The sequence below is a fragment of the Tamandua tetradactyla genome, chromosome 11, assembly GCF_023851605.1.
Source record: "Tamandua tetradactyla isolate mTamTet1 chromosome 11, mTamTet1.pri, whole genome shotgun sequence".
Lineage (NCBI taxonomy): Eukaryota > Metazoa > Chordata > Mammalia > Pilosa > Myrmecophagidae > Tamandua > Tamandua tetradactyla.
This window is the reverse complement of record NC_135337.1, coordinates 6,896,282-6,909,155: the sequence shown is the minus strand read 5'-3', so window position 1 is coordinate 6,909,155 and position 12,874 is coordinate 6,896,282. Positions and strand designations below refer to the sequence as shown.

At 41.1% G+C, this 12,874-nt stretch overlaps 1 protein-coding gene and 1 pseudogene across 1 annotated transcript in view; both read right to left on the bottom strand.

Moving 5' to 3' along the window:
• The window catches only part of BCAS2 (BCAS2 pre-mRNA processing factor), a 97,816-nt gene that overhangs the window by 18,048 nt on the left and 66,894 nt on the right, over window positions 1-12,874 (bottom strand). The gene's annotated exons all lie outside the window — the stretch shown is intronic.
• Window positions 1,650-5,600, bottom strand: LOC143650906 (rho GTPase-activating protein 17 pseudogene; annotated as a pseudogene).

Genomic DNA, 12,874 nt, shown 5'->3' with positions numbered 1-12,874 from the left:
GGTAACTCTATACTATCTGAGGAACTGTCAAACTGTCTTCCACAATAGCTGCACCATATTACATTCCTACCACAACTGAACAAGTGTTCCTATTTCTCCACATCCTCTCCAATGCTTGTAATATTCTGTTTTTCAAATAGTAGCCATTCTAGTGGCTGTGAAATGGCATCTCACTATGTTTTTTTATTTGCATTTTTCCCTAACAACTAATGATGTTGAGCTTTCCTTATGTGCAATTTGGCTATTTGTATATCTTCTTTGGAAAAATGTCTATTCAAGTCTTTTGCCCACTTTTTAAGGGGGTTGTCTTTTTCTTTTAGTTGAAGGATTTCTTTATATATTTTGGATATTAAACCCTTACTGGATATGTGCTTTCCACATATTTTTCCTATTATATAAGTTGTTATTTTACCTTCATGTTAAAGTCTTTGAGGAGCAAAAGTTTTAATTTTGATAAGTTCCCACTTACTCATTTTTCCCTTTGTGGCTTGTACTTCAAGTGTAAAATCTAAGAAACCATTGCCTAACACAAGTTCCGAAGATGCTTCCCTATGTTTTCTTCTAGGAATTTTATACTTCTGGCTCTTGTATTTAGGTCACTGATTCACTTTGAGTTGACTTTTGTATATGGTGTGAGGTAGGGGTTCACCTTCATTCTTTTGTGAAAGGAGATTCAGTTTTCCCAGCACCACATGTTGAAGAGGCTAGTCTTTCCCAATTGATTGGTCTTTGTACCTTGTCAAAAATCAGTTGACCATAAATGTGAGGGTTGATTTCTGAACTCTCAATTTGATTCCATTGATCTATATGTCTTTTACCAGTACCATGCTATTTTTTTCTACATAAACCACAGAATATATTTAATTCAAATTTAATATGAAGCCAGAAAAATATTTGTTCCTTATCAAGTAGCAATTATTGTTTGTTTGTTTGTTTTTAAATACACAGAACAGTACATTTCTTTCCACATTCTGGCAATCCAACAAGGCATGAGTCACATCCTGTTTGATGAAATGACTGACCCAGTGGTCACCATCAATGCTCATGGTTTAAGGGGGTCAGGAAAGACATAGACCACACTTAACACAAATGATTCTGCAGCACATCTGAAGGACAAGAAGATCCCTTCTAATATACAAGAGCGAAAGTCCAAGTAAGCAACTTGTATAATTAATGCATTTATTAATGCATTGCTTTTTCTTCATTGGAATTGCTTTTGGTGCTGCCTGCATTAAAAGCAGTGACAAAAGCTTCCTATACACGTTTTGGCAGTAATAGTCTTTCCTCTCTAGGTATTTTGTTTTTGTCTTGGGATAATTTCTTTCCCATCTAAAGAAAGCCAACTTGGGCCACGGTGGCTCATCAGGCAAGAATGCTTGCCTGCCTTGCCAGAGGACCTGGGTTCGATTCCGGGTGCCTGCCCATGTAAAAAAATAAAAAAGAAAGCCAACTTCTTCAAGACACAGGTCATTCAGCTTTAAAAATTCAGCCTCCATGTTCCTGGGCTGTGCAGAGGACAGTCTTACATAATAAGGTCTTTTTCCCTCCACTGAAAGGTTTTCACTGTTTTGTCTGCAAAGATGAATGTTTGTCTGCTCCTGTTCCACTCACCAGGGTAGAAGGGGTCAAGGGCCAGGAGATGGCTTTCTTCAAGGGGAAGTACTTTTTGTATCACTGTCTATATGCAGCAGAATGCAGCCAGGCAGGTCTTTGCTTGCTGAGTGTGAGTGCGTTTCAGGAAAGATGCTGTGAAGCAGCTCTGAAACCCTAGAATTGGCATCGTTACTACTTTGGAAGCTATTGGTGTTGGTGAGGTTGCAGTCGCAGCTGACTGAGTACTAGGTGGATGAAGAGGTGGGCATGCTGAGGTGGTTCCTTGGCTTTGGTACTGGTCTCAGTCTGTGTAAGTTTCCAGCATGTGGCTGCACTGTCTTAGGCTTACTCATCACCTGGGTCTGAGAAGCTGGGAGACCAAGATTCTTCTGTTTTCCTTGGGATGGAGTACTGGTGAGTGTTGGAGTCTGGAGAGGGGTGTTGAGATGGCTGCTCAAGTCCATACTCACTGGGCAGCCAGGGCTTTTGGTTTGGTGTGCATCTGGGTCAGGGGATGCAGCAATGGGTGATTTGGGGCTTGTATTGGAGACAGATTGCTGGAGAACCTCCGGGGTGTATAGGGCAGAGGTGGTGGAGGACTGGCTGGGAGACTGGCCTGCATGCTGAGGGAGAAGGATTTCTGGTGGACAGCTTTGGTGGCAGACTGATTGGATGCTGAGATGTTTCTGGAGAGCTCTGCCCCCTGGGATGGCCAGGAGGTGGGTTTCCTGGTTTGGGAGGCTGCTAGAGCAGGTATTTTAACAGCTTGGCACAAAGTGTGAAGACTGGGACTAGCAGAGTTGTAAGCTGGGCTGATGGAAAGTTGGTGGGAGCTGGGAGCAGTCTGGGCCTGGTTTTGGCTGCTGGTATCTGACTGCTGCTTCTCCTTGATGCAGTTACAGCTGCAGACACAGAGTCCTTGGGCTTTGGAGGACTGGTTTCACTTGGGCTTGGCCCCGGCTCCAGTGTGCCTTCAGAGGAGGGGACAGTCCCATCCCCTGCACTGATTTCAGCCCTAGAGTCTTGGAGAAGGGGCTTTGGGTCTGCAGGAGCCGTGGTGCTGCCTCTATGGGCAGAATTGGCAGGTGGAAAGGGGGGGATATGTATTTTCTAGTTAGAGTGCCACCTCACTGGTGGACATAAGCTTCTCTCCAAAGCTCTCCTTCTTAACCAAGTCCCCTTCCATTACTCCCATACTGACAGGCTGCTTCCTCTCCAGGGTCCCCAAGTCAGTGTCATTTCCAATACAAGATGAGTGATTGGAAATTTGGGTGGCAAGAGTACAGATGCTTCTGATACACTAAAAAAAATTTTTATTGAGAAATCTTCATACACATAACAGTCCATACATGGTATACAATCAATGGCTCACAATATCATCACATAGTTGTGTATTCATCACCATGATCATTTCCAGAATATTTGCATCACTCCAGAAAAAGAAATAAAAAGGAAAAAACTCATACGTCCCATATCCCTTACCCTTCCCTCTCATTGACTACCATTTCAATCTACCCATTTTTTTTACCCTTTATTTTCCCTATTATTTATTTATTATCATTATTTTTTTTACTCATCTGTCCATACCTGGATAAAAAGTTCTCACAATCACATGGAGACATTATAAAAACTATGTTGCTGTACAATCATCTTTAAGAATCAAGGCTACTGGAGCAGAGCTCAACAGTTTCAGGTACTTCCCTCCAGCCACTTCAATACACCATAAGCTAAAAAGGGATATCTATATAATGCATAAGAATAACCTCCAGGATAACCTCTCGACTCTGTTTGAAATCTCTCAGCCACTGAAAATTTATTTTGTCTCATTTCTTTCTTCCCCTTTTTGGTCAAGAAGGCTTTTTCATTTGCCAAGGAGATTTACACTCCTTGTAATGACTCATGTCCCACATAGGGGGGAGGGCAGTGAATTCACCAGCTGGGCTGGCTTAGAGAGAGGTCACATCTGATACGTTAAATTCTACCTCTTCAGGGCAGAAGCAGCCAACATGCTGAATAATCAGTTCAGTCACTGCAACTGCATTACCAGATGCGGCTGCTGTCATTCCAGCAAGTGTTCTTTCATTTTTGGCCCATAACAAGTTAGGGCCTAACACAATTGCAGCGTTGCTAAGAGTTATTTTCTTAATGTCGCTGGTCTGAGCAAGCTTTGCAAGGAGCTTGATTAATTATCTAAAGTTAACAAAATTTTGCAGTGGCAACTTCTGACATGTCCTCTATAAATCTTAAAGTTTTTCTCTTGATCCTGCCAACTGGTAACTTGGGGCCATTTTTACATAGATTAAAAGTCATCAAAGGTTCAACCAATTCCCATAAATAGGACTTTAAAGCACCTGCTACAACATCGGGGTTTGACTAGAACTCATCCAGGTGAGAAGTAGAACGGTCTAAAGCAGCTTTCAGTTTCTTTAACTTGGAGGTTCCAGCCCCAATTCTGAAAAGGCCCTCCTCCTTCCTGCCCATCTCCAGGAGCAGCGCGATGCAGGTTTCGGTAGGAAGTGCAATTTCCTGCCCACCCCACTTCAAGTGTTCTTCCAAAGGAGTTGAGTTTTTCTGCCCATTTCTCTTGATGGGCTCGCATTTCAGAGAGGGCCTTCTCAAAGACCGCTAAAGCTTTCCTATGGTAATCTCTTGGGCTTCTAATTACATAACAAAGCATTTCCCATTCCCCCTTCTTTGGCTATAAAGTTGTACATATCTGCTGCAATTTGATCCTTGCATTATTGTACTTATTTCCAGCTTCATCCATGTCTTCGTTTAGGCTGTCTTCTAAAAAGACAGATGGAAGACCCTGGAAGTTGATTTCTGAAGTTTTGTGAGTTTGGCTCTACCTGACTCTGACCGAACCCGATCTAATACTATGTGCTGGTTTGAAAGGATGTATGTCCCCTAGAAAAGCCATGTTTTAATTTAATTCCATTTTGTAAAGGTAGCCGTCTCTTCTAATCCCTATTCAGCATTGTATGTTTGAAACTGTAATAGATCATCTCCCTGGAGATGTGATTTAATTAAGAGTGGTTGTTAAACTGGATTAAGTGATGACATGTCTCCACCCATTCAGGTGGGTCTTGATCAGTTTCTGGAGTCCTATGAAAGAGGAAACATTTTGGAGAATAAGAGATTCAGAGAGAGCAGAGTAGAATGACGTAGCCAGAAGAAGCAGAGTCCACCAGCCAGCGACACTTGGAGATGAAGAAGGAAAATGTTTCTAGGGGAGCTTCATGAAACAGGAAGCCAGGAGAAGAAGCTAGCAGATGATGCTGTGTTCGCCATGTGCCCTTCCAGATGAGAGAGTAACCCTGACCGTGTTCACCATGTGCCTTTCCAGATGAGAGAGAAACTCTGACTGTGTTCGCCATGTGCCTTCTCACTTGAGAGAGAAACCCTGAACTTCATTGGCCTTCTTGAACCAAGGTATCTTTCCCTGGATGCCTTAGATTGGACATTTCTATAGACTTGTAATTGGGATATTTTCTTGGCCTTAGAACTGTAAACTAGTGACTTATTAAATTCCCCTCTTTAAGAGCTGTTCTGTTTCTGGCATATTGCATTCTGGCAGCTAGCAAACTAGAACACACCAATTTACTGAATTGTTGCCTCTGTTTCTTGATATTGGGAATCTCCATTTCAGCTGTGCCATACAGAGGATCCTCAATCTCCTTTCAACAAAGACTTTGTGCTGAGAGAGTTCTAAAGCCAGCTGATGCTCTGCATCTCCACATATCTCTAGCATCTTCCCCAGGAGAGAATTTTGTAGCTGAGCTGATGCTTCTTGCATATTCTGAGCGAGAGCTGTCAAAGGGAGTTTTTGTGTCTCATCTGAGGGGCTGTGCCATGCTGGCCCTGCCAACACTCCATTAAGTGCTTGTGGAAATGGTGGCACCTGGACTGATCGATCTGTAACAGATCTATACTGAGGACTTCTGTTTTCTCAGCTCTCCCCACAGCCTGGTTGGCCAGTGCTTCATGCAGTTGAACTGCTTTTTCATGGCCTTGGTGGTGGCGGCAGCCTGCAGGGCTCAGGCTGGGCAGGGTGGGGAATGATTTGGTGGCTCCTACCTACCACACTGTTTTGATTACTGTGGCTTTGTAATAAGTTTTAAGATCAGAAAGTGTGACCACCCCAACTTTGTTCTTTTTCAAGATGGCTTTGTCTATTTGGGACCACTTACCCTTCCACAAAAATTTGATGACTGGCTTTTCCATCTCTGCAAAGAAGTTTCTTGTAATTTGATTGGGATTGCATTGAATCTGTAAATTGCTTTGGGTAGAATTGACATCTTGACAGTAGTCTTTCAGTCTATTAAAACAGACTGCCCTTCCATTTATTTAGGTTTTTAAAAATTTATTTTAGCAATGTTTTGTAGTTTCTCTGTATACAAGTCCTTTACGTCTTTGGTCAGATTTATTCTTAGATATTTTATTATTTTAATTGCTATGGTAAATGGATTTTTTTCTTGATTTCTTCTGTTTATTGTTCATTGCCTTGTATATAGAATCACTACTGATTTTCAGATGTTGACCTCATACCTTCGTCACTTTACTGAATTAATTTATTAGCTCTAGGAGCTTTGTTGTGAAATTTTCAGTATTTCCTGGATCACGACAGGGTCATATCCTTGAAAATAAGGTTATTTTTATTTCTTCATTTCTAATTTGGATATAGTTTATTTATTTTTCTTGTCTATTTGTTCTGGCAAGAACTTCAGGTACAATGTTGATTAATAGTGGTGACCAGTGGGCATCCTTGTCTTGTTCTTGATCTTAGAAAGCTTTGAGTCTTTCACCATTAAGCAGGATGTTAGCTGTAGCTTTTCATATATGCCCTTAATCATGTCCAGGATGTTTCCTTCTATTCCTAGTTTTCTAAGTATTTTTATTAGGAGGCATGCTGGATTTTGTCAAATGCCTTTCCTATATCAAATGAGATGATCATGTGTTTTTTTTCCTTCATTCTGTTGATATGGGGTATCACATTAGTTGATATTCTTATGTTGAACCAACATTGCAAACCAAGGATAAATCCAACTTGATCATGGTGTTTAATTCTTTTAATGTGCTGCTTTATTCAGTTTGCTAGTATCTTGCTAAGGATTTTTTTCCATCTATATTACTAAGAGATATTGGCCTGAAATTTTCTTTTCTTGTGATATCTTTATCAGGCTTTGGAATAAAGGTGATGTTGGCCTCATGGAATGAAATAGGGCGTTTCCCCTTCTCTTCAAAATTTTTAGAAGAGTTTGAGCAGGATTGGAGTTCCTGGAATGTTTGGTAGAATTCCTCTGTGAAGTCGTCTGGTCCTGGGTTTTTCTATGTTGGGAGTTTTTTAAAAAATATTTTTATTGAGATATCTTCATGCACCATACAGTCCATCCAGAGAATACAATCAGTGGCCCACAATATCACCACATAGTTGTGCAGTCACCACCACAATCATTTACATCACTCCATAAAAAGAAATAAAAGGAAAAAAAGAAAGAAACCATATCTCCTTCTTACCCTTCCCTCTCTTGACCACTGGTATTGCAATCTACCCCCCTCCTTTCTTTTTTTACCCCTTGCTCTAGTTTGCTAGCTGCTGGAATGCAATATATCAGAAACGGAATGGATTTTAAAAAGGGGAATTTAATGAGTTGCTAGTTCACAGATTTAAGGCTGAGAAAATGTCCCAATTAAAACAAGTCTATAGAAATATCTAAGGCATCCAGGGAAAGATACCTTGGTTCAAGAAGGCCGACAAAGTTCAGGGTTTCTCTCTGAAGTCAGAAGGCACATGGTGAACACAGTCACAGTTTCGCTCTCGGCTGGAAGGGCACATGGCAAGCACGGCATCATCTGCTAACTTTCTCTCCTGGCTTCCTGGTTAATGAAGCTCCCCAGGAGGTGTTTTCCTTCTTCATCTTCAAAATGCTGGCTGGTGGACTCTCTGCTTCGTGGTGCTGCAGCATTGTCTACTCTCTCTGAATCTCCTCACTTTCTCCAAAATGTTTCCTCTTTTATAGAATTCCAATAAACTAATCAAGACCCACCTAAATGGGTGGAGACATGTCTCTACCTAATCCAGCTTAACAACCACTCTTGATTGAGTCACATCTCCAGGGAGATGATCTAATTACAGATTCAAACATACAGTATTGAATAGGGATTAGAAGAAATGGTTGGCTTTATAAAATGGGATTAGGATTAAAACATGGCTTTTCTAGGGTACATACATCCTTTCAAACCAGCATACCCCATCCCCCTTTATTACTTACTCTTTGTCTTTATTTTTGTACTCATCCATCCACACCCTGGACAAAGGGAGTGCCAGCCACAAGGACCTCACGAGCACACGGTCACACTGCTAAAGTTACACAGCTATACAATCATATTCAAGAATAAAGGCAACTGGAATACAGCTCAAAAGTTTCAGGTATTCCCTCTAGCAACTCCAATACACCATAAACTAAAAAGGGATATCTATATAATGCATAAGAATAACCTCCAGGATAACCTCTCAATTCTGTTTGAAGTCTCTGAGCCACTAAAATTTTATTTTGTCTCATTTCTCTCTTTCCCCTTTTGGTCAAGAAGGCTTTCTCTGTCCCTTGATGCCAAGTCCTGGCTCATCCCTGGGAGTTTTCCCCACATATCCAGGGGGATTTACACCCCTGGGAGTCATGTCCCATGTGTGTGGGGGGCAGTGAGTTCACCTGCTGAGGTGGCTTAGAGAGAGAGATCACGTCTGAGCAACAAAGGAGGTTCTCTGGGGGTGACCCTGAGGCTTAATTTTAGGTAGGCTTAGCTTCTCCTTTGCAGGAATAAGTTTCAGCATATTAAACTGGTCAACCTCACTTCTTGTGAGAATATCAGGAATTCCCCAAATGGGGAAATTTAACATTTCCTCCTGTCTTCCCAGTCCCCCAAGGGGACCCCACAAACCCTCTTTTACTCTCTGCCCAAATCACTCTGGGATGTATTGGGGCATGATATCAACCTGTTCAAACCAACAAGATCTCACTCCCCATTCAAGATTCCATGCACTCAGAGTGTTCAAACAAACTGACCACACAAATTGAATTAGACAATGCACTAGCAAAAATATAAAATTTGCACCAAATAAACATCTCTTTCCCTGATCTCCACAGAAGTTGAAGTTTTAAACTATAAACCCTATCATGCTTACCCTTATTCTGCTCTACCTTACTGCAGACCAGCTTCACCCATATTTCCAGTTGAAGCCTGATCATATAAACAAAACAATAAGATATCATTCCATTCTACATATACAATCAGTAATTCTTAATATCATCACATAGTTGCATATTCATCATTTCTTAGAACATTTGCATCGATTTAGAAAAAGAAATAAAAAGACAACATAAAAAGAAATAAAATGATAAGAGAGAAAAAAAAAAGATTATACATACCATACCCCTTACCCCTCACTTTCATTTACCACTAGCATTTCAAACTAAATTTATTTTAACATTTGTTCCCCCTATCATATGTTCTACTCTACTGTTCATAAAGTAGCTAAAAGGAGCATCAGACACAAGGTTTTCACATTCACAGAGTCTCATTGTGAAAGCTATATCATTTTTCAATCATCATCAAGAAACATGGCTACTGGAACACAGCTCCACATTTTCAGGCAGTTCCCTCCAGCCTCTCTGCTACATCTTGAACAACAAGGTGATATCTACTTAATGCATAAGAATAACTTCTAGGATAACCTCTCAACTCTGTTTGGAATCTCTCAGCCACTGACACTTAGTCTCATTTCACTCTTCCCCCTTTGGTCGAGAAGGTTCTCTCAATCCCTTGATGCTAATTCTCAGCTCATTCTAGGGTTTTTCTCAGTCCCTTGATGCTGAGTCTCAGCTCATTCCAGGATCTCTGTCCCACATTTCCAGGAAGGTCCACACCCCTGGGAGTCATGTCCCATGCAGAGAGGGGGAGGGTGGTGAGACTGCTCGTCATGTTGGCTGGAGGGAGAGGCCACATCTGAGCAACAAAAGAGGCTCTCTTGGGGGTGACTCTTAGGCCTAAATTTTAAGTAGACTTGACCTATCCTTTGTGGGGTTAAGTTTCATATGAACAAACCCCAAGACTGGGGGCTCAGCCTATAGCTTTGGTTGTCCACACTGCTTGTGAGAATATCAAGAATTCAACTTGGGGAAGTTGAATTTCTCCCCACTCTCACCATTCCCCGAAGGGGGCTTGCAAATACTTTTCCAGTCACTGATCAAATCATTCTGGGATTCATCGGGGGATCACTCTGGACAAACCAACAAAATCTCACGTCGCTATCTGAGATTCCAAGTACTTATGACATTCAATCAAACTATCTACATGAGTTATATTAGGGAATGCTCTAGTCAAAATCTAAATTTTGTAACAAATAAACATTTTTTGCTTTAGTCTCACACATAAGGTGACATTTTAAAGTATTAATTATCATCTATTTTCAGCACCCTGCAATAATGACATTCCTTTGTTCTTCCTCATGCAAAAACATTTTTAAAATTGTACCTTGTACATTTCACTATATTATACACTCTAGGCATTCCTAGATTATACTATCTCGATCTTTAACATCTATCTTTCTTTCTGATTTTCTTTATGTCCCCAGCCCTCCTCCCTCTATCATTCTCACATGCAGCTTCATTCAGTGTTTTAACATAATTACATTACAGTTAGGTAGTAGTGTGCTGTCCATTTCTGAGTTTTTATATTCAGTCCTGTTGCACAATCTGTATCCCTTCAGCTCCGATTACCCAATATCTCACCCTATTTCTATCTCCTGATGGTCTCTGTTACCAAGGAAATATTCCAAGTTTATTCACTAATGTCAGTTCATATCAGTGAGACCATACAGTACTTGTCCTTTTGTTTCTGGCTAATCACACTCAGCATAATGTCCTTAAGGTCCATTCATGTTGTTACATAATTCATAACTTTATTCTGTCTTACAGCTGCATAATATTCCATCTTATGTAGATGTCACAGTTTGTTTAGTCAACTGTCTGTTGATGGACATTTTGGCTGTTTCCATCTCTTGGTAATTGTTAATAATGCTGCTATAAACATTGGTGTGTAGATGTCCATTTGTGTCCTTGGCCTCATGTCCTTTGAGTAGAGACAGCATATAGATGGGTCCTGTTTTTTAATCCATTCTGCCAGATTATGTCTTTTGATTGGAGAGTTCAATCCATTAACATTCAGTGTTATTACTGCATGGGTAGTACTTTCTTCTACATTTTGCCTTCTGGATTTAATATGTCATATCTAATTTTCCTTCTTTTTACCTTTACTCATAGTCTGCCTTTCTACACTCTTCTCCACACCTCTCTCTTCTGTCTTCGTATCTGTCTCTAGTGTTCCCTTTAGTATTTCTTGCAGAGCTGGTCTCTTGGTCACAAATTCTCTCAGTGATTTTTTGTCTGAAAATGTTTTAATTTCTCCCTCATTTTTGAAGGACAGTTTTGCTGGATATAGAATTCTTGGTTGGCAGTTTTTCTGTTTTAATAATTTAAATATATTATCCCACTGTCTTCTCACCTCCGTGGTTTCTGCTGAGAGATCTGTGCAAAGTTTTATTGGGCTTCCCTTGTATGTGATGGATTGCTTTTCTCTTGCTGCTTTCAAGATCCCCTCTTTCTCTTTGACCTCTGACATTCTAACTAGTAAGTGTCTTGGAGAACGCCTATTTGGGTCTAATCTCTTTGGGGTGCGCTGCACTTCTTGGATCTGTAATTTTAGGTCTTTCATAAGAGTTGGGAAATTTTCAGTGATAATTTCTTCCATTAGTTTTTCTCCTCCTTTCCCCTTCTCTTCTCCTTCTGGGACACCCACAACATGTTTATTCATGCGCTTCATATTGTCTTTCAATTCCCTGAGTCCCTGCTCATATATTTCTATTTTTTTTCCCTATAGTTTCTGTTTCTTGTCAGATTTCAGATGTTCTGTCCTCCAGTTTTGAAATCCTGGTCTGTCTCTCGAAATCTACAATGGAATTGTAGGTTTCCATTGTTTTTTTCATCTCTTATACTGTGTCTTTCATTCCCATAAGTTCTGTGATTTGTTTTTACAGACTTTCAGTTTCTTCTTTTTGTTCTTTCCTTGCCTTCTTTATATCCTCCCTCAGTTCATTGATTTGATTTTTGATGAGGTTTTCCATGTCTGTTCATACATTCTGAATTAATTGTTTCAGCTCCTGTATGTCATTTGAATTGTTGGTTTGTTCCTTTGACTGGGCCATATCTTCAATTTTCCTACTGTGATTTGTTATTTTTTGCTGGTGTCTAGGCATTTAATTACCTTAATTAGTTTATTCTGGAGATTGCTTTCACTTCTTTTATCTAGGGTTTTCTTGCTAGATGAATTTGTTGTCTATCTGTCCTTTGACATTCCTTTCAGCTTTATCTGGACCTTTAGCTTAAGTTTTGTTTAACAGAGGAGAATTTTTCAGTTCTTGTTTTCTTGTTTCTTGCCCTGCTTGTGGGGTGCCTCCTCCCCCACCCCCACTTAAGAGGGTCTACTTAGATATTATATACCCCAGCCAGATTTTCCCAGACCAAACTGGCCTCCTATCAGGAGGAAAGAGTCACCTGCATCAGTTTTCCCTGAGGGTGAGACCCAGCAGGTTGAAAGACTTTCCTGTGAAGTCTCTGGACTCTGTTTTTCTTATCCTGCCCTGTGTGTGGTGCTTGTCTGACTGCAGGTCCCACCAGCATAAGATGATGCGGTACCTTTAACTTTTGCAGACTCTCCCTGCTGGGGGTATGGTGGAGACAGAGGAGAGGTTGTAGGCTGGTTTTAATGGCTTCAAATTACCAAGCCCTGGTGTCTGAATTCCTTGATGGAGGGATTCCACCTGGGTGGGGCTTCACCCCTTCCCTGGGGAAGGCACAAGCTCCAGATAAAGCCCCCAAAAGAGCTCACTTCTGCCTATTCCTGGGGCAGTTGCAGCCCGAAAAGTCCTCCTGCTGTATCCAGAGGCAGTCAAGCCTTTGTAGATACACAGTCACAAAAACCTCTGTTTCCTTCTCTTTTTTTCCCCCTTTTTCTGTCAGTCCTGTCCCCTTGGCGCCAGGGCAAAAATGAGCAACCTCCGCTTTGATCAGGTTCACCTAAGCTGGGGGCCTATTTTTAGTAGTCAGAATTTGTTAATTAGGTCCACAATTGGCATTTGATTGTACCCAGTCCCTGCTGCTGGTAAAGTTCTTTCTTTTCCCCTCTGGGAAGTGGCCTGTGGGGGGGGGGGGGGGTTGCTGGCCGC